Source organism: Mustela erminea, chromosome 13, assembly GCF_009829155.1.
Source record: "Mustela erminea isolate mMusErm1 chromosome 13, mMusErm1.Pri, whole genome shotgun sequence".
NCBI classification, from domain to species: domain Eukaryota; kingdom Metazoa; phylum Chordata; class Mammalia; order Carnivora; family Mustelidae; genus Mustela; species Mustela erminea.
Window position 1 is genome coordinate 65757225 of NC_045626.1, and position 22545 is coordinate 65779769.

General features: G+C 46.0%; 4 protein-coding genes and 1 gene segment (V, D, J or C); all 5 read right to left on the reverse strand.

The window, feature by feature from the left end:
• LOC116571642 (immunoglobulin lambda-1 light chain-like) overlaps nt 1-22545 on the reverse strand; it is a 487065-nt gene that overhangs the window by 182233 nt on the left and 282287 nt on the right. The window lies entirely within an intron of this gene.
• Nucleotides 1-22545, reverse strand: part of LOC116571641 (immunoglobulin lambda-1 light chain-like) — a 1068967-nt gene that overhangs the window by 174270 nt on the left and 872152 nt on the right. The window lies entirely within an intron of this gene.
• The window catches only part of LOC116571643 (immunoglobulin lambda-1 light chain-like), a 569629-nt gene that overhangs the window by 170136 nt on the left and 376948 nt on the right, over nt 1-22545 (reverse strand). The gene's annotated exons all lie outside the window — the stretch shown is intronic.
• LOC116571639 overlaps nt 1-22545 on the reverse strand; it is a 248716-nt gene that overhangs the window by 150745 nt on the left and 75426 nt on the right.
• LOC116571638 (immunoglobulin lambda-1 light chain-like) overlaps nt 1-22545 on the reverse strand; it is a 1139351-nt gene that overhangs the window by 145424 nt on the left and 971382 nt on the right. The gene's annotated exons all lie outside the window — the stretch shown is intronic.

Here is a 22545-nt window from a genome sequence, read left to right on the forward strand (position 1 = left end):
GCGGAGAAGTGAATCCAAAGTGATGGGAAGATAGACCCCGGGGGGAGGGGCCGGCTCCCGGCAAGCAGCGGAGCAACGGTGCACAAATCAGGACTTTTAAAAGTCTGTTCCGCTGAGGGACATCGCTCCAGAGGCTAAACTGGGGCGAAGCCCACGCAGGGTCAGCGTGGCCTCAGGTCCTTCAGGGTCACAGAAGGATCGGGGGGGTCTGAGTGTCACAGAGCTTGCGGGTATTGGAACGGGAAAGCCGGCTACAGAGACAGAGCCGACAGGAAGCTCACAGCTCGGTGTTACCTTGAACTGGTCGCAGGCTCGGTGAGCTCGGAGCGCGGCCGGAGGTCAGGCAGACGGGAGTAACTGGGCGCTGTTCTCTGAGGGCGCACTGAGGAGTGCGGCCCTGGGCTCTCCGCTCCTCCGGGCCGGAGACCAGGAGGCCGCCATTTGTATTCCCGTCCTCCGGAACTCTACGGAAAGCGCTCAGGGAACAAAAGCTCCTGAAAGCAAACCCGAGCGGATTACTCACCCCGGCCCCGGGTAAGGGCGGTGTAATTACGCCTGGGGCAAAGACATTTGAGAATCACTACAACAGGCCCCTCCCCCAGAAGATCAACAAGAAATCCAGCCGAGACCAAGTTCACCTACCAAGGAGTGCGGTTTCAATACCAAGGAGAGCAGCAGAATTCCAGAAAAGGAGAAAGCCAAGCACGGAACTCATGGCTTTTTCCCTGTGATTTTTTTTTTTAGTCTTGCAGTTAATTTAATTTTTTTTTTCTTTTTCATTTTTTTTTTTTTTTTCCTCGCCTTCGGATAAAATTTTTTTTTTTTTAACTGTTACCTTTTTCTTTTTTAACGATTTTTTACTAGTTTATCTAATATATATATATTTTATTTTTTACATTTTTCTTAGGTGTTTTCTTTTTTTTTTAAAATTCTTTTCTTTTCTTTTCTTTTTTTTTTCCTTTTTCTTTTTTTTTTCTTTCTTCCTTTTTGAACCTCTTTTTATCCCCTTTCTCCCCCCTCATGATTTTGGATCTCTTCTAATTTGGTTAAAGCATTTTATCCTGGGGTTGTTGCCACCCTTTTAGTATTTTATTTGCCCCTTCATATACTCTTAACTGGACAAAATGACAAGACGGAAAAATTCAAGACAAAAAAAAGAACAAGAGGCAGTACCGAAGGCTAGGTACCTAATCAATACAGACATTGGTAATATGTCAGATCTAGAGTTCAGAATGACAATTCTCAAGGTTCTAGCCCGGCTCGAAAAAGACATGGAAGATATTAGAGAAACCCTCTCGAGAGATATAAAAGCCCTTTCTGGAGAAATAAAAGAACTAAAATCTAACCAAGTTGAAATCAAAAAAGCTATTAATGAGGTGCAATCAAAAATGGAGGCTCTCACTGCTAGGATAAATGAGGCAGAAGAAAGAATTAGTGATATAGAAGACCAAATGACAGAGAATAAAGAAGCTGAGCAAAAGAGGGACAAATAGCTACTGGACCACGAGGGGAGAATTCGAGAGATAAGTGACACCATAAGACGAAACAACATTAGAATAATTGGGATTCCAGAAGAAGAAGAAAGAGAGAGGGGAGCAGAAGGTATACTGGAGAGAATTATTGGGGAGAATTTCCCCAATATGGCAAAGGGAACGAGCATCAAAATTCAGGAGGTTCAGGGAACGCCCCTCAAAATCAATAAGAATAGGCCCACACCCCATCACCTAATAGTAAAATTTACAAGTCTTCGTGACAAAGAGAAAATCCTGAAAGCAGCCCGGGAAAAGAAGTCTGTAACATACAATGGTAAAAATATTAGATTGGCAGCTGACTTATCCACAGAGACCTGGCAGGCCAGAAAGAGCTGGCATGATATTTTCAGAGCACTAAACGAGAAAAACATGTAGCCAAGAATACTATATCCTGCTAGGATATCATTGAAAATAGAAGGAGAGATTAAAAGCTTCCAGGACAAAAACTGAAAGAATTTGCAAACACCAAACCAGCTCTACAGGAAATATTGAAAGGGGTCCTCTAAGCAAAGAGAGAGCCTACAAGTGGTAGATCAGTAAGGAACAGAGACAATATACAGTAACAGTCACCTTACAGGTAATACAATGGCACTAAATTCATATCTCTCAGTAGTTACCCTGAATGTTAATGGGCTAAATGCCCCAATCAAAAGACACAGGGTATCAGAATGGATAAAAAAACAAAACCCATCTATATGTTGCCTCCAAGAAACTCATTTTAAGCCTGAAGACACCTCCAGATTTAAAGTGAGGGGGTGGAAAAGAATTTACCATGCTAATGGACATCAGAAGAAAGCAGGAGTGGCAATCCTTATATCAGATCAATTAGATTTTAAGCCAAAGACTATAATAAGAGATGAGGAAGGACACTATATCATACTCAAAGGGTCTGTCCAACAAGAAGATTTAACAATTTAAAATATTTATGCCCCCAACGTGGGAGCAGCCAACTATATAAACCAATTAATAACAAAATCAAAGAAACACATAAACAATAATAAAATAATAGTAGGGGACTTTAACACTCCCCTTACTGAAATGGACAGATCATCCAAGCAAACGATCAGCAAGGAAATAAAGGCCTTAAACGACACACTGGACCAGATGGACATCACAGATATATTCAGAACATTTCATCCCAAAGCAACAGAATACACATTCTTCTCTAGTGCACATGGAACATTCTCCAGAATAGATCACATCCTCGGTCCTAAATCAGGACTCAACCGGTATCAAAAGATTGGGATCATTCCCTGCATATTTTCAGACCACAATGCTCTAAAGCTAGAACTCAACCACAAAAGGAAGTTTGGAAAGAACCCAAATACATGGAGACTAAACAACATCCTTCTAAAGAATGAATGGGTCAGCCGGGAAATTAAAGAAGAATTGAAAAAAATCATGGAAACAAATGATAATGAAAATACAACGGTTCAAAATCTGTGGGACACAACAAAGGCAGTCCTGAGAGGAAAATATAGAGCGGTACAAGCCTTTCTCAAGAAACAAGAAAGGTCTCAGGTACACAACCTAACCCTACACCTAAAGGAGCTGGAGAAAGAACAAGAAAGAAACCCTAAGCCCAGCAGGAGAAGAGAAATCATAAAGATCAGAGCAGAAATCAATGAAATAGAAACCAAAAAAACAATAGAACAAATCAACGAAACTAGGAGCTGGTTCTTTGAAAGAATTAATAAAATTGATAAACCCCTGGCCCGACTTATCAAAAAGAAAAGAGAAAGGACCCAAATAAATAAAATCATGAATGAAAGAGGAGAGATCACAACGAACACCAAAGAAATACAAACTATTATAAGAACATACTATGAGCAACTCTACGCCAACAAATTTGACAATCTGGAAGAAATGGATGCATTCCTAGAAACATATAAACTACCACAACTGAACCAGGAAGGAATAGAAAGCCTGAACAGACACATAACCAGTAAGGAGATTGAAACAGTCATTAAAAATCTCCAAACAAAAGCTCAGGGCCAGACGGCTTCTGGGGGAATTCTACCAAACATTTAAAGAAGAACTAATTCCTATTCTCCTGAAACTGTTCCAAAAAATAGAAATGGAAGGAAAACTTCCAAACTCATTTTATGAGGCCAGCATCACCTTGATCCCAAAACCAGACAAGGATCCCATCAAAAAAGAGAGCTATAGACCAATATCCTTGATGAACACAGATGCGAAAATACTCAACAAAATACTAGCCAATAGGATTCAACAGTACATTAAAAGTATTATTCACCACGACCAAGTGGGATTTATTCCAGGGCTGCAAGGTTGGTTCAACATCCACAAATCAGTCAATGTGATACAACACATCAATAAAAGAAAGAACAAGAACCATATGATACTCTCAATAGATGCTGAAAAAGCATTTGACAAAGTACAGCATCCCTTCCTGATCAAAACTCTTCAAAGTGTAGGGATAGAGGGCACATACCTCAATATCATCAAAGCCATCTATGAAAAACCCACCGCAAATATCATTCTCAATGGAGAAAAACTGAAAGCTTTTCCGCTAAGGTCAGGAACACAGCAGGGTTGTCTATTATCACCACTGCTATTCAACATAGTACTAGAAGTTCTAGCCTCAGCATTCAGACAACAAAAGGAAATTAAAGGCATCCAAATCGGCAAAGAAGAAGTTAAATTATCACTGTTCGCAGATGATATGATACTATATGTGGAAAACCCAAAAGACTCCACTCCAAAACTGCTAGATCTTATACAGGAATTCAGTAGAGTGTCAGGATATAAAATCAATGCACAGAAATCAGTTGCATTTCTCTACACCAACAGCAAGACAGAAGAAAGAGAAATTAAGGAGTCAATCCCATTTACAATTGCATCCAAAACCATAAGATACCTAGGAATAAACCTAACCAAAGAGGCACAGAATCTATACTCAGAAAACTATAAAGTACTCATGAAAGAAATTGAGGAAGACACAAAGAAATGGAAAAATGTTCCTTGCTCCTGGATTGGAAGAATAAATATTGTGAAAATGTCTATGCTACCTAAAGCAATCTACACATTTAATGGAATTCCTATCAAAGTACCATCCATCTTTTTCAAAGAAATGGAACAAATAATTCTAAAATTTATATGGAACCAGAAAAGACCTCGAATAGCCAAAGGAATATTGAAAAAGAAAGCCAAAGTTGGTGGCATCACAATTCCGGACTTCAAGCTCTATTACAAAGCTGTCGTCATCATGGTACTGGCACAAAAACAGACACATAGATCAATGGAACAGAATAGAGAGCCCAGAAATAGACCCTCAACTCTACAGTCAACTAATCTTCGAGAAAGCAGGAAAGAATGTCCAATGGAAAAAAGACCGCCTCTTCAATAAATGGTGTTGGGAAAATTGGACAGCCACATGCAGAAAAATGAAATTGGACCATTTCCTTACACCACACACAAAAATAGACTCAAAATGGATGAAGGACCTCAATGTGCAAAAGGAATCCATCAAAATCCTTGAGGAGAACACAGGCAGCAACCTCTTCGACCTCTGCCGCAGCAACATCTTCCTAGGAACAACGCCAAAGGCAAGGGAAGCAAGGGCAAAAATGAACTATTGGGATTTCATCAAGATCAAAAATTTTTGCACAACAAAGGAAACAGTGAACAAAACCAAAAGACAACTGACAGAATGGGAGAAGATATTTGTAAACGACATATCAGATAAAGGACTAGTGTCCAGAATCTATAAAGAACTTAGCAAACTCAACACCCAAAGAACAAATAATCTAATCAAGAAATGGGCAGAGGACATGAACAGACATTTCTGCAAAGAAGACATCCAGATGGCCAACAGACACAAGAAAAAGTGCTCCATATCACTCGGCATCAGGGAAATACAAATCAAAACCACAATGAGATATCACCTCACACCAGTCAGAATGGCTAAAATCAATAAGTCAGGAAATGACAGATGCTGGCGAGGATGCGGAGAAGGGGGAACCCTCCTACACTGTTGGTGGGAATGCAAGCTGGTGCAGCCACTCTGGAAAACAGCATGGAGGTTCCTCAAAATGTTGAAAATAGAACTGCCCTATGACCCAGCAATTGCACTATTGGGTATTTACCCTAAAGATACAAACGTAGTGATCCAAAGGGGCACGTGCACCCGAATGTTTATAGCAGCAATGTCCACAATAGCCAAACTATGGAAAGAACCTAGATGTCCATCAACAGATGAATGGATCAAGAAGAGGTGGTATATATACACAATGGAATACTATGCAGCCATCAAAAGAAATGAAATCTTGCCATTTGCGACAACATGGATGGAACTAGAGCGTATCATGCTTACCATAAGTGACTCTTAATCTCAAAAAACAAACTGAGGGTTGCTGGGGGGAGGGGGTTTGGGAGAAGGGGGTGGGATTATGGACATTGGGGAGGGTATGTGCTTTGGTGAGTGCTGTGAAGTGTGTAAATCTGGTGATTCACAGACCTGTACCCCTGGGGATAAAAATATATGTTTATAAAAAATAAAAAATTTAAGAAAAAAGAAAAAAAAAGAAAGGTATTATGGAATTTGATGTACTGTACTACTCGCTGTGATGGTAAATAGGTTAAAAAAATTACCTATGTGTAAAAAAAAAACAACTGAACCGGAATAGTGGGAATGAGTAAATAATACAAGTTTTCCTATGAAGTAGTGGTTGTTCTCTTTTAGTCCTTTTTTTTTCCTCTTTTTTTTTTTTTCCTTTTTTGGTTTGTTTTCTGGGGAGGGGCCTGCCACATGGGTTGTCAGTCAATGATGTTTCCTGAGTTAAGTCCTCCCGCCCCCCTTAAGGGGGTGGGCTCTGAGGAAACTGGTTTTTTTCAGGCTTTTGTTCTCTGGCGGTGTTTATGCTTGTTTACTTTTTTTTTTTTCTCTCACCTTGACCACCTTTGATGGTTTTTGTAGTTTTAGAGGAAAACAAACCACACCCTGATCTCCCTCTCAGAGAGAAGCCTCAGTCTGGGTGCAGAGCCTAAATAAGTTCCCCCTTGGCCGCTGGCAGAGCACGTTCCAAGTTGCAGACCCTGGGGGCGCAGGATCTTTTGCTTGTACCCAAAGCCAAGGCAGTGGCAGCTGTCTGGGAGCTCCCGACCGCCAGAGAGGTTCCAAGCAGCGATCACACACTGAGATTTTGCTGCTGGCCCGGGCTGGGAGTGTCCGGCTTGCGAGCACCTCTTTCAGAGGCAGCGCGCATCTCGCGCACTGAGGGCGTGCTGGTCTGTAAGCACCAGGCTGGGCTTTTGTGCACCTCTGTCAGGGGAGAGTTTGGGCGCGCGGCTTAGGCTTTGAAACAATGGCGCGGGTCAAAGAGCGCCGGCCGGGCCTTTGTAACTCAGGGGAGCATGAGGGACATGCGCGCGTATCTCAAGCTTTGTGGTAGGGCTCGCACGTTCTGCCAACCGGCGTGGCTCCCATCCCCTCACAGGAGCTAGAACCCATGCATTCTCGGGCACGCTGGCGGCTTAGGGACCAAGAGCTGGTTTCTCCGCTGCACTCTCTCTGCCTCAGCGCCGGGGAGGCTGTCCTGGGACCGGGGACTTAAGCCCCTGTCCCTAGCCGCCCTGATTCCCACAATTTCCCCCCGCAATCCTTTGCTCTTTTGGAGTGCTTTCAACCAGTCTCCAGGATAATGCTGGTCCCCAGACGCAGGGCACTCTCACTCATATTGGGGTATTATTACTTTCCAACTGGTCATCTCTGGTGGCTCCCTCCCCCTTTTGTTTATCTTCCGATATCAGTCTCCGCGTTCCCATTTCGCTTTACCTGCCCACTGGTGTCTTCTGCCCCTGTAGAGATCCAGACGTGTATAATTCTGATCTCAGGCTGATTTCATGGCTGATCGGAGTTCTTTGGTAGGTAATCAGCTCACTTTGGGGTACAGGCTGAAGAGGCGCCTCCTCCTACTCCCCCGCCATCTTCCCAAGAACCAGATGTAATTCTTTTAATTCAGATGAGGTTGCGCTGGAGTAGGCTGGACCCTGTTCCACTTGGACAGGGGTCCTTATGAGAGCGAAAATTTGGAGACAGATTCTGACGGGGAGGCCACCTATGAAGTTAGAGCAGGAATCTATAAGACCACGAACGCCAAAAATTGCCAGAGAACCACCAGGCGCTGTAAGAGAAGATGAAACAGATTCTCCTTCACAGTCTACAAAACAACAAGCAATCTGCCGGTACCTTGGTCTCAGACTGCTGACCTCCAGAACCGTGAGACAATACATTTCTGTTCCCTGCTCCTTCCCCCGAGTTTGTGGGGCTCTGTTCTCTCAACCCTAGCAAACTAATACAGTGACCCATCAGAAGTCTGATTTCCCCACAACACCAGCATGGCTGGGCTCCTTCCAGTTGCTTTATTCTCTGTTATCACAGCAGTCGGAGACGGGCCTCAGCCAGGTGCTTTCCTCTCCTAGAATGTCTGATTCTCCTCCCCTGAGGACTGTCTCAAGTCCCCCAGACAGCACAGAGTCTGTCCTATAACCCAAGACTCCTGCTGGGATCCCATATGACTGGGGTCTGTCCAGGGCTGGCTCAGGGCCTTGCAGGAGCCTGGCCATGGGGCTGACCTGGTTCCTCTGGCACATGCAGACAATACCTGATTTAGGGAAAGGTGGTCTCATGGCTTCCTTACCTTCCTCCTGCTGCTTCAGGTCCCCTCTGCATCCCCCACAGACACTATAATCCCATCCTTGGCATGTCGTCAGAATGGGAAACTCTCATTCTGAGGTTTGTTCATCACTTACAAAAGTGGGTGCTTACCTGTTAAACAACCACCTGTAGCTGCAGATTCATCAGGATTTCTAGTCTATTTACACATAATGCTGCTGTCTCTTGATAGCCCGCATCCCACAGCAGACCAGCTATTGGCATTGTCAGCCATTTCATTCCTCTTAATTTTTTTTATCAGTGTTTCATGGGAACATATGAAAATACATGGGAAACAATTTCAAGGTTTGTGATCTTGTGAGGATCCACACAATCACATGTTCCCATATGTTGTGAGCTTGAGGGCCTAGGCATGGTCCCTGCAGGTATGAGAGATGTGCACAAGGAGACAGTCTCACAAGGAGGCTGCAGATGCTCCTTCCAGGAACCAGGGACCCCAAATTCTCTTTCAGACCAGAGATGGTCTGAGAAAAGGAGGTGCAGCCCCAGGTCTGAGTTGGGGTGGAGCTGGGGAAGGAGAGGCGAAGTGTGAGTCATCGGGTGTCTCTGGTTGTGCCCAGCACGGAGGAGTCAGTCCCTGGGAACACTGGTGGAGAGAGAGGGGTGAGGTGCTCACTGTTTCAGTACTCTTGTCAGTGTCCTGGGTGACACTGTGTGTCTGACCCTGAGAGCATGGTCCTTGAAGCCTGTGGAGTTAGGGTGGTTCATCCTGAAAGCCTCTGAGGACTGAACCACAGACAACCCACTGACCCCCAGGCGAGGTGTCTGTGGGAGTCTCCTCCCTTGGCAGCCCCAGCCTCTGTCCTGCTGCTCCTGATGCAGCTGTGCTGCCCCCTGCTGGTGGAGAAGGACTCAGACCTGGAGCTTCCCTCCTGTGGATCACCCCACAGCACCTGTCACCTGAGAAAGGGTTTGGACCAGGGTTTCCAGGCTTCCACAGAAAGCCCAGCACAGAAGGTCACATACAAGGTGTAGAAGGCAGGGCATGTGCGATTCCTGTACTTGTCCAGGGTTGTAATGCCCTGGAGAGCCCACTGCCTTGTTTCAGAAAGGAGAGTGCAGGCTACAGTGTAGTGCATTTGAAAAGGGGCAGTGTCCAATGATGATGAACATTAAATACCCATGCAATGGCAGGGTCATAGGGAAGTTCTATTTTTAATTTCTTGAGGAATCTCCACACTGTTCTCCAAAGAGGCTGCACCAACTTGCATTCCCACCAACAGTGTAAGAGGGTTCCCCTTTCTCCACATCCTCTCCAACACATGTTGTTTCCTGTTTTGTTAATTTTGGCCATTCTAACTGGTGTAAGGTGATATCTCAATGTGGTTTTAATTTGAATCTCCCTGAGGGCTAGTGATGATGAACCCAAAGATACAGATGTCGTGAAAAGAAGGGCCATCTGTACCCCAATGTTTATAGCAGCAATGGCCACGGTCGCCAAACTATGGAAAGAACCAAGATGCCCTTCAACAGATGAATGGATAAGGAAGATGTGGTCCATATACACTATGGAGTATTATGCCTCCATCAGAAAGGACTAATACCCAACTTTTGTAGCAACATGGATGGGACTGGAAGAGATTATGCTAAGTGAAATAAGTCAAGCAGAAAGAGTCAACTATCATATGATTTCGCTTATTTGTGGAGCATAATAAATATCACGGAGGACCAGGGGTGTTAGAGAGAAGGGAGTTGGGGTAAATTGGAAGGGGAGGTGAATCATGAGAGACTATGGACTCTGAAAAACAATCTGAGGGGTTGGAAATCGCGGGGGGGTGGTGGTGGGAGGTTCCAGTACCAGGTGGTGGGTATTATAGAGGGCACGGATTGCATGGAGCACTGGGTGTGGTGAAAAAATAATGAATACTGTTTTTCTGAAAATAAATAAATTAATTTAATTAAAAAAAAGAAAAGGGGCAGTGTCCAGACAAGCCTGTGTGATGTCCCACAGCCACCAGGTTCCTATGTAGTTAGGAATCAGGACCGATGCTTCCTGCATCCATATCTCTGCAGTTGGGTCATCAGAGCGACAGGTGATGCTTCTGGTGCTTAGTTCAGTTGAACAGGCAAAAATTTACTCTAATTACCGCTATTTTTGCTACTATTAATTTTATTACAACTCACATCCTGTGGAGATTGGTGTGGTAGGATTTTAAACTACTCTGTGGTTTGGTGCAACTGGGAATCTGCTAATTTAGGCTTGGGTAAAATTGCATGTGATGTAGTTTACAGAACAGCTGAAAACTTTTCCTTGTGTGTCCACAGAGGCAGACAGGAGAGTTCAACACCAAGGGTAACTCACTGAGACCCCACTGCATTTGCCTAATAAGTTAAACTCTTCAATGTTTTATAATATTAATTTGATGAAGAGTGTTTCTCACATCAGTAGAAATTTCCCCATTTCACAGTAGGTGAAGTGAGTACCCAGAGAGGCTAGTTTCTCAAGAAAACAGAGGACAATGAGGTGAGTCCAGGAGTGGAGATCACGTGTGCTGGATTCAGACCCTGGTCAGAGCAGAGCCTGACCAAGGCAGGAGGGATGGGTGTGACTGCCCTGCTCTGGGAGTGTGTCATGGGTCCTTCTGACTCTGCCTGGCAGGGATTCAATGTAAGGGTACTGCCTGGGGTGTTTCATGATGAGTGTCATGGGATAATTGTGTGTCTACAAGACAATTGGGGTAAGCAGGAACATAGGGATTTAGGAGATCCCCTAGCATACCCCAGGACTGTGATTACAGTTCTCAATTCACCACAACCCAATGCAGCAAGGTCAGATAATAGACCCATCTTCCAGAATGCAGGTTTGGTGGTCATAACTGGTGAGGATCAGGACAAGCTCAGGTATTTGCTGAGGGAAGGGGCATATGGAGTGAGCAGTGAAGAAGGTAATTATAGACACCACACTGACCACACTGTAGTGGCAGAAATGAGCCAGATAAAAGTAGCATGTGTCTTCTTTATGTTGACATAAATATGTTTGGATATAGATTCATCATGTGTTTCTGTTTTGTTCTCATGTTTTACCCGATTATCTTCTAACATAAAGTTGTTACCAAGAGTGAATGTTATATCTCAATATTGAAGTTGTAGGATATAAAATCAGTTGGGACAGAAAATAAAGATCATTAGGAGACAAAGTTGTATTTTACATCCTCTTGTGAGGAAAGGGTGAGCGTGTTTGTAATTGTTTCCTGGAGAGGAATATCATGTTAGGTGGAAACATGGCTGCCCACATTCTCTTTACTTGGTGTTTAGGTTAATGGGGAACTTGTAAGATTTCATGTGGATGAGGGGGGATTGTAGGGTCTTATTAAGTGTCACTGTTGACAGGCTGAGCTGTGTTTCACAGAATTTTTGTCTGTCCATACGTCTGGGAAGGGTGGGGATAGTTGGAGATTCATGTACAAATATGGGGTGGAAGTAAAGAAGGACCCATTGTTTGTCTCACCTCCATGTTTGTGTTTCTTCTGGCCACTGTGTTGGCAGCAGCAACTGCCCCATCATCCCCCTTTCACCATCAAGACGGATGTGACTCTTCAACTATCTGTCAGAACTCAGAATACCTAGTGTGTCTGGATCTTCTTTCAGTGTATAAAAATACAAGGAACAATCTGATCTGTCTGGGGATTGGACAAGCACATTGGTAATTAGTTGAGAAACCCCAGATTTGTGGGGACACCTTGGCCTCCTTAGGTCCCTGAGGACCCTGTTGGGGGTTCCTGGGGACACTAGTGGAGAGAGAGGGGACCTGAATTTCCCAGGTGAGGTGCTCACTGTTTCAGGACTCTTGTCCATGTCCTGGGTTTCTGGAAGCAGACTCTGAGAAGGAGAAGTGCATGTGCAGAAAATCCGGAAGTATCTGGGGAGGTCAGCCTGGGCAGAAGGAGAAGAGATCCACAGTACGATATCAGGTGATGTCTCCCTCCTGTCGGGAGCTATAAATCTGGGGCTTTTCAGGACATCTGAACCTGGGCAAGCTCGTGGGATCTTGGACTAAGGCCATCATTCCTTTGAACCTCTCTGAAAAGATGAAGAAACCTGGGGAGGCAGAATGTTGAAGGATAGCACTTTCCTGTGATGAGTCCCTTGTAAGCTTTTAGGGCCTCCCACAGGGATGGGTGGGTGAGTGATTGCAGAAGAGGATGTAGGTGACCTGACAGTGTCCACTGCCCTTGTGTGCTCCACTCAGAATCTCAGCTGCCAAGGACTAGGTTTTTAGGAGCTCAGCTGAGCTGGGAATTTCTGGGTTCAAATCCTGGTCAATTGGATAAAAATATAGCAGAGTGACCAGGATATGGAAATAAAAGTCTCTGTCTTTCCATCTATCCAGACCCTCTGTCCCTGAGTCATATCCACACAGACAAGCAGGGCAGCCTGGTCATGTTGGCCTCAATTCATTCATGAACCTCCCTGTACAGAACCTGTTTGGTGGGTAGAGGGGAGGGAACCCTGGGGCTCATATGTGTGGGTACCATTGTCTCATGTGCTCACTGCTCTGCTTACAGGCCTCCCGGCTGGAGGAGAGTATGACACAGACAGGGAAGGGGTTTGTGTCTCACTTCCCTGTCTGTGTCCCTGCGAGCATCAACACTGCTGTCCCACACCTGACAGTAAAAGTCAGGCTTGTCCTAGGTCTACACTCTACTCATGGTGTGTTCCCTGAACACACATTATATTTAAAATAATGTTCAGTTACCCAACATATAGTACATCATTAGTTTTTTTTTTTGAATCAAATAACTTTATTTATTATTATTATTATTTTATTTATTTTTTTTCTCTTTTTATTTTATTTTGTTTATTTTTAATGGGGCTAAATAATTCTCAAAGATCTGGGCATTCTTTAGCATACTTTATTCTAATTTGGTGGATGCAGTACTTTCTCAGTAGGTTTTCTTTCTTTTTTTTTAAATTTAAATTTTTAATTTTTTATAAACATATAATACCTTTTTATCCTCTGGGGTATAGGTCTGTGAATTGCCAGGTTTACACACTTCACAGCACTCACCAAAGCACATACCCTCCCCAATGTCCATAACCTCACCCCAGTCCCCCCAGCAACCCTCAGTTTGTTTTGTGAGATTAAGAGTCACTTATGGTTTGTCTCCCTCCCAATCCCATCTTGTTTAATTTATTCTTCTCCTACCCCCTTGACCCCCCCATGTTGCATCACCACTTCCTCATATCAGGGAGATCATATGATAGTTGTCTTTCTCCGATTGACCAATTTCACTAAGCATGATACCCACTAGTTCCATCCACATCGATGCAAATGGCAAAATTTCATTTCTTTTGATGGCTGTGTAGTATTCCATTGTGTATCTATACCATATCTTCTTTATTCATTCATCTGTTGATCGACATCTAGGTTCTTTCCATAGTTTCGCTATTGTAGACATTGCTGCTATAAACATTTGGGTGCACGTGCTCCTTCGGATCACTACATTTTTATTTTTAGGATAAACACCCAGTAGTGCAATTGCTGGGTCATAGGGTAGTTCTATTTTCAACTTTCTGAGGAACCTCCATGCTGTATTCTAGAGTGGTTGCACCAGCTTGCATTCCCACCAGCAGTGTAGGAGGGTTCCCCTTTCTCTGCATCCTCGCCAGCATCTGTCGTTTCCTGACTTGTTAATTTTAGCCATTCTGACTGGTGTGAGGTGGTACCTCATTGTGGTTTTGATTTGTATTTCCCTGATGCCGAGTGATGTGGAGCACTTTTTCATGTGTCTGTTGGCTATCTGGATGTCTTCTTTGCAGAAATGTCTGTTCATGTCCTCTGCCTCCTTCTTCTTTTTTTTTTTTTAAATTTTTTATTTCTTTCAGCATAATAGTATTCATTGTTTTTGCACCACACCCAGTGCTCCATGCAATCCATGCCCTCTCTAATACCCACCACCTGGTACCCCCAACCTCCCACCCCCTCAGATTGTTTTTCAGAGTCCATAGTCTCTCATGGTTCACCTCCCCTCCAATTTTCCACAACTCCCTTCTCCTCTCCATCTCCCCTTGTCCTCCATGCTATTTGTTATGCTCCACAAATAAGTGAAACTATATGATAATTGGCTCTCTCTGCTTGACTTATTTCACTCAGCATAATCTTTTCCAGTCCCGTCCATGTTGCTACAAAAGTTGCGTATTCATCCTTTCTGATGGAGGCATAATACTCCATAGTGTATATGGATCACATCTTCCTTATCCATTCGTCTGTTGAAGGACATCTTGGTTCTTTCCACAGTTTGGCGACTGTGGCCATTGCTCCTATAAACATTGGGGTACAGATGGCCCTTCTTTTCACTACATCTGTATCTTTGTGATAAATACCCAGTAGTGCAATTACAGGGTCATAGGGAAACTCTATTTTAATTTCTCGAGGAATCTCCGCACTGTTCTCCAAAGTGGCTGCACCAACTTGCATTCCCACCAATAGTGTAAGAGGGTTCCCCTTTCTCCACATCCTCTCCAACACACACGTTGTTTTCTGTCTTGCTAATTTTGGCCATTCTAACTGGTGTCAGGTGATATCTCAGTGTGGTTTTCATTTGCATCTCCCTGACGGCTAGTGATGAAGAGCTTTTTTCATGTGTCTGATAGCCATTTGTATGTCTTCATTGGAGAAGTGTCTGTTCCTATCTTCTGCCCATTTTTTGACATGATTATCAGTTTTGTGTGTGTTGAGTTTGAGGAGTTCTTTATAGATCCTGGATATCAACCTTTTTTCTGTAGCATCGTTTGCAAGTATCTTCTCCCATTCCATGGGTTTGCTCTTTGTTTTGTTGACTATTTCCTTTGCTGTGCAGAAGCTTTTGATCTTGATGAAATCCCAAAAGTTCATTTTCACTTTTGTTTCCTTTGTCTTTGGAGACGTATCTTTTTTTTTTTTTTTTTTTAAAGATTTTTTATTTATTTATTTGACAGAGAGAAATCACAAGTAGATGGAGAGGCAGGCAGAGAGAGAGAGAGGGAAGCAGGCTCCCTGCTGAGCAGAGAGCCCGATGCGGGCCTCGATCCCAGGACCCTGGGATCATGACCTGAGCCGAAGGCAGCGGCTTAACCCACTGAGCCACCCAGGCGCCCTGGAGACGTATCTTGAAAGAAGTTGCTGTGGCTGATATCAAAGAGGTACTGCCTATGTTCTCCTCTAGGATTCTGATGGATTCCTGTCTCACATTGAGGTCTTTAATTCATTTTGAGTTTATCCTTGTGTTCGGTGTAAGAGAATAGTCGGGTTTCATTCTTCTACATACAGCTACACAGACACATACTTAGGAGATATTCCTAGCTGCCTAGTCTAGACTGAGCTCCAGGGATTCTGTGGGAACACAGGGTGCTGCTTCACCCCAGTCTCAGTCCCAAGGGCCCATAGGCCTGACAGGGAATGGAGTCTGTGATGTAATGGAACTCCCCACCCCTTTTCTCTTGGCAGGCTAAGTCCTGGAGAGCCAGTGATCACAGTCCTTCTGGTATTAGCCCATGAGCCCCTTATGTAGCAGGAAGATCATGAGTATCCTGCCCACCATGGGTAGCCCTCAGCTGAGCTCAGAATCAGGTCCAGGCTTTTCCTAGATCTGTGGGGCCGGAGGTGTGTGAGCATGGGTTTAGTATCTCTGCATAGAGACAGGAGGTTGAGGAGGACAGGGGTTCAAGGTCTGGTAGAGGTGTCCCAATTCTGCTCCCCAGGGTCCAGATTGGCAGGTTTACCCACACAGGTTACTTTTGTTCATTTGCTGGAAACATGTGCTGGTTATGCAAATCAGCCATGGTTCAGGGGCAGCTGTGTGGAGCTTTGTGGTTTCGAAGAAGGGCTCAGCACCAAGGGGTATACAGCAGAGGGGAGCAGCATCTGCACACCCAACCACTGGCCCATGATATACTCCTTCAACTGTTCATCCCATAACTGGGGATGATATCTCTACCCCAGACTATGTCCTGCCTTGGTTCCTGGATAGGTCTGGCCATAGCAGTACTCAGAGGTGATGTCAGTCTGAATATTATGAACCTGGACTATGGTGAAATCAGAAGGCAAGGTTAGGGGTAGCATCCTAAAGCAAGCACAGCTACTGAGAGCCAGACCCCATTAAAATGTCACCCTTACAAAGGGCATATTGTGTATTCCAGGAGTCCCTGCTGTTCTGTAAGATTCTGTCCTTGATGTGAGCTCCTGGGCCTCTACAGAGCTGCTATGCCTCAGTGTTCCAAATGTGCTGACAGGCTCATATAGAACACTTCTGGGAAGAATGCTAGACAGTGTCTGTGTTTTGCCTTGGGCTGGTGAAATACAGTTGTAGTGCCTGTGCCAGAAGAGTAAGAAAATCCAGAAAAGACAAATCTAAGAGACCTGGAGCCAGCAGGATTTGGAAATCGGTGTGAAGTAAGATTCTCTAGGAAATGGACACCTTCGCTTCAGGTGATGGGTCCTAATACTAGCCCCTGCATGTTAGAGCCTCTGATGCCCAGACCCTCCCCTTGTCCAGGTGGCTTTCCCAAGGGACCTCTGCTGACCCTGGTGGCTGTTCACGCTGGCTGCCGGAGTTACAAGGGTGTCCTCTATCCATGTTTAGATTCAGAATCCAGTGATTAAGTCGTGCTTCCCTGACCCATGAAGTGCTGACCAGAGGGAAGAAATCCTCTCCATTGTGTGGCCTGTGCCACCCATAGACCAGCCATGACAGGCTCAGATGAGTCATGCAGAGTCCTATTAGAGACTGAAGAGGCAAGGCCCTCCTGACACATCCCCATAGATGTCTCTGGGGTGGTGGAGGTCATGCAGGTGGTTGGGGGCTTGGCACTGGAGCACACAGGACTCCGGGGCTGGTTCTTTCTGATGCAGCTGTGCATGCATCACTGATAGGTAGCAATGGCGGCTCAATCTCCAAAGAGAAAAGAGAACATCCCCTAAAGAACGTGTATTCTCACCCACTTTGTCTTGCACATTCCCCCTCATGTGTGGACCTGAAGGAAATGGAGTCTGCTCTCAGGGCTTTCCATCTTGGGGTGTGAGGCCCAATAATAGACACACTGGTGTGCAGACCGAGGTGGTAGACTAGACTCCTTTCTACATGTGCATTGTCACCTGCATTTAATAGGAAGTCAGAAGCTTGCTTTCTTTAGGTCTCTGGCAGTCAGGCTTGACCATGTGGTTCAGCATGGACCACGGATGTAAGGTAATGGGTGGATATTCTCACGAAGCTTGCTGTCATGAAGGAAGGAAGTGATGGGACTCAGCAGCACCTTTCCTGAGGAACATGGGGTAGGAGTTGGAGCTGAGCACTCCTGGGGTGCATCATCAATAAGAGTTGAAGCAAAACCAACATTGTAGGGTTGGTTCCCTCTAGGGTTCCATAGAGGGAACACTAGCCAGACTGTGGGCACTCATGCAATTGGTGAGCTTCCAGAAAACAACAATCTTCTTACCTCAGATGTCTCTTTGTGGGGAAGGTAAGCGCCACTCTTCACGTCTCTGCTATTCCTCAGTGTGTTCTTGCAGGGCAAACCTTCCTGGCGGAATGGGGACCAAGGCATCGGTGGTGAGTTATGTGCTGGAGAACATGGATCCAGAGATGAGACACAACTGAACAGGCAGGCTGCTCCTTGATCAGAGGTCAGGGCCCATCCTGAAGAGGGAGTCCAGGAGCTACTCTCAGGTCAGGAAGAAGAAAGAAGTACTGAGACACAAGTGGGAAAAGCCCAGTCAGTGCCCTTGGGGACTGTAGTAGAGAATCTGAAGGAAGGTGGGGAACCTGAGAGACCTGGGATTCCAACCCAGGTCAGGGCTCATGTGGACTTTTCTCCTAAGGTGAGCATTCTGGGCTCAGAGGGAAGTGTCAGGTGTGGTAAGAGGTAATTTCCAGGCAATAAATCAGGTCCTTGGGGGAGCTGATGGGCACATAGAGGGGCCTCTAGGAAGAAGCTGGTGAGGTGGGGACAAGTTTGACACAAGGTGGGTTCAGACCAGCCCTATTTAACCTTAGGTCACGTGGGGGCGGAGGACAATCAGGGTGGTATTTTCTATTCTTCCCTCCTGTCTTATCCAGCTGTAGACACAAGGTGATTAATGGGCAACATGTGTCTCTGGTCCAGTCCCCCTGTCTTGACCCATGTGGATGACCTGCCACTGCTTTCCTGGACAGTAACATGAGGAAGGGGTGCACCCGACAGGGAAGGAAGGGCAGGGAGAAGAGTGTAGGTCCCCGTCCCCCAGAGAGGGAGAAAGAGAGGGCAGAAGCTGGTAGGTGCAAGGAAGCTGGAGTCCTCTGCAGCAGGTGAGGAAGGCTACTCACAGTGGGAAGGGATGTGGGACAACCTCCGCCAGAATGGTCCAGGTCCTGAAGGAGACAGCTTCTGCTCTCAGTTCTGCCAGCTGCCTGTGGGGGCGCTGCTGCACTTGACCACAGAGACTTCCTAGCTGACCAGGGATGGAGATGCCAGGCTATTCATTGTCCTGTTGATGAAGAAGGCTCTGGTGGGAATCTCCAGATTGTAATTCTCTAGAGGGACCTTTTCATGATCCTTTCACCTGAAAAATCCATGGAATGATTGTTTTGGCCATAGAGTTTGCCACCAAAGATCCTGTTCCTGATTGATCAGGTCATTAAGTAAAATTTAGATGAAAAACTCTAATGGTACTCTGCATTCTTTTTTGAGGAGAAAATGATCTCACTTCTGTGTCTCCCATCCCCGGAAAGTATCCTTCTAACTGAAGCCAGGGTGGAAATGGCGGAAGCTTCTGCTCCTCCTTCTTAATAAATTCCTCATCTGTTCCTTGGACCTCATGCAATTACTCTCAAAATCAATTTCAAAATCACAGGTCAAAGAATCGAGGAAAGAAATTGAACTTCCAATACAAATCTCTTCAAATACTGGAAAAGATCTTTCTCCTCAGAGCTACAGTAAGGCCCTAATGTAGCCGGGGCCACCACACAGGGTCACATGGGCATGGGTGTCAATCCATGTGGGTCAGACCATAGCAAAGGGTCAGACTTGCCTGGTGCAGGTGACTTGGGGCAGTGGATGGACAGTGGTGCCAGGAGAAGGTCTCCAGGTGGGCCCGAAGGTGGTGTCTGCTCTTCCTCCTCAGTTTCTGTAAAACCCAAAGAAGGGACGCACCTAGCAGCAGGGGCCTGGTCCCCTCCTCAGTAAGTTTTGGGCAGCCCTGTAGGTTGTTGTAAACCTCATCCAGGAAAGGAAGGAGTCACAGAGCCGTTGGGACCCATCCAGGTGCTTGTACCCAAGGAGAAGGGAAATTCCCACAGGGCTGTGCTTTCTGATACAGCTGTCATCTCTCCAGAGTGGCACGTGATTACATCTGGGGACCACGTGATGTATAATGACACTCCAAATCTGTATTATCTACTCTGAAGCCTGGCTGTAGTTCCCATACAAGAACCCACCACCTGCTACTCTTCAGTTGAGTTAACACAGATCTGAGATCAGGGAACCTGCTAGTCTCCCATCCTTCAGGGTCCGGGCCAGGACTAGGAAGGTCTCATGCTCTTAGGCCTGACCAGCAGGTGCTCAGAGGACAGTGAGAGTGAGTCAGACCATGACAGGTTGGTTCATGTCCCATCCTCCATCCTTCTATGTCACCTGAGTCGCTGCCAGGCACTCCCAATGGTACATTAAGTAGCACAGCAATGGTCACTCTAGTCTGGCTCTCAGTCCCGGTCATGCTCAGGGGACCACTTACCTATGCTCCATCCTCAGAATCAGCCCCGAGTGGTCGCTCATATCTGTATATACACCTGCTGGGGGAACTAGGCTTGGGTTCTGCTGCTTCCAAGAGGCATGTTTATGCCTGAGCTCATGGGCCTGATTAGGGCCACTGACATAGAGGGAGTTGGCCGCAGGTCAGGGGAAGCACACGCCTGTAAGAGAGGAGAGGAAGTGGTGTTGGAGGAAGACAGCTGACAGAGAAGTGACTGTCACAGCCCCATGAAGGGAGGGGGCGATGTGGACATAATGAGTGCGGGTCCTGACCACATGGACCCTGACTGGGAGGGAAATCGGGTCACTTGATCTCCCACTGTTCCTCCATGTGGGCCTCTCACCCCGGTTGCAAGCAGGAGAAGAGCAGGGGTGAAACCACTCAGAGAAGGGTCCCCAGAGGAGCAGTACCACAGGCTCACTGGGGAGCTGTCCCACCTGCAGATGCCTGGGTCTCACCCAGACCTGCTGCAGCTGCATCTGCATCTTGGGGAGCAACCCCTTCCCCATCCCCCAGGACTGTGTGCTCGCTGTACTTCATGGGGCGGGGGTGTCTAGGCCCCGTGGAAAATCTCACTTCTTATCTCCCTAGGTCCTACTCAGCTACCTGGGACATGGGGCTTCACTGACCTGCTCTGGGTAAGGGATCTTGAATTAAACGCCAGATACTATATGATCTGAAAAGTTGTTTCAGAATGGACACTTTTACCAGCCATATGGAATGTGTCCTATGGATGGTGATCCCCTGGGGAATACTGACTGCACAGCTATGTGAGCAGAGTCAGGGTCTTATTTCTTTCAGTGCCTCCTAGGAGTGAGTCAGGAGTCAATGTGAGGGCACTGGCTGGGGTGATTCATGGTGACTGTCACAGGGGGTCCTGGGTGTCTACTGCACAAGTGAGGCAAGGGACGGTATGTATGGATTCAGGGGATCCCCTAGGAGTCCCAGGTTTGTGGTTACAGTCACGAATGTGCCACAGATCAATCCAGCATGTCTGATAATAGACCAATGTTCCTGAATGACGGTTTAGTCCTCCCAACTGGCTGGGTGAAGACTTGGTCAGGTATTTTCCTGAAGAAAGGGGATCAAGCGGTGGGTGGTGAAGAAAGTCATTAGAGTTGCCTTTCTCTGAATACAGTGTAGTGGCAGAAATGAGCATGCAAATAACACGTATTTCTCTTTATGTTGTAGGAATGTGTTTGGATACATAGTAATCATTTGTTTATGTTTTTTCCACCTGCCTCATCCCATTATCATCTCACATCAGGTGTGTTATGGTCGGAAGCTGTCTATCTCAATGTTAACATTTAGGATATCAAATCATGTGGGACAGAATAAACACCCTTAGCAGACAAAAGTGTATTTTGTTTCCTCTTATAGGAGAAAGAACCTATTTGTGGTTGTCGTGGGATAGTTGCATATTATCAAGTGGAAGAAAGATTACTGATATTCCCTTTATTTGCAGAGTGTGGTTTGCATGGGTCTCGTGGATTTCATGAGGACAAGGTGGGACTCTGGTGGCTTCTTACGTGTCAGCATCGAGAGACTGGAGTACATTTCATAAAATTGTTTTCTGTCCGTATTTCTGGGTAGGGGGCATGTAAAGAGGTCTTCTTGGACAAAATGTGCGTGTATCGGGGGGCTGAATTGAGAGAGCACTCCTTGTGTGTGTCACTCCCATAGATGAATATTTTCTGGCCACTGTGGAGGAGAAGACAACATTCCCAATGTCACTCATTCACCAACAGAACAGATGAGACTCTCCAGCTATCTGTCAGAACCCAGAGCACCTAGTGTGTCTGCATGTTTTCTCCTTGTATAGAAGTAGAAAAAAGGATCTCATCTGGTGGAGACTGGACATGCGCCCTGTGGATTTTGGGGAGGCATCCCAGCTTTGTGGATATATACTGTGGCCCCCTCTGTTCCCTGAGGACTATCACTAGGACTCTGGCCATCTCAGATTGGGTTCCTGGAAGCAGACTCTGAGATAGGGAAGTGCATGTTTCAAAACCTGGAAGGAGAAGAGAAATGAGCCTGGGCAGAAGGAGAGCGACCCACAGAGAGTGAGCCATCTGATCAGCCTCCTTCTTCAGGGAGCTCTCCAGCTGGGACTTTTCAGGACATCTGAACCGGAGGCAGGGCCTTGGATTCTGGACCTCTGGAGATCATTCATAAGAACCTCTCTGAGAAGGGACAGAAACCTGGGGAATCAGATCTCTGAACTGGCAGCACTTTCTAGTGAGGAGCTCCCCTGTGAGTGGCCAGTGGCAGTGGGTGCATGTGTGAGCCCAGAAGAGGGGATGTGGGTGACCTCTCAGTGTCCACTGTACCCGTCTGTTCCACTTTGGTACAGGAGGCTCCTCTCATGTCCCCAGAGCTTCAGGAACTCAGCTGAGCTGGGACATTTTGAACTGTAATCCTGATCAGTCAGGAGAGCATTAGCCCATGAGCACCACCACATGGAAATGATGAGATCATGACCACTGGCCAAATGTCTCCCTGTGTCTTTTTTCTACCCAGACCCTGTGTCTGCAGTTGACACCCAGGCACAGAGAAGCAGGCAGCCTCGTGCTGTCAGCTGTAAATGCTCTCCTGACCTCCCTGTGCAGAGC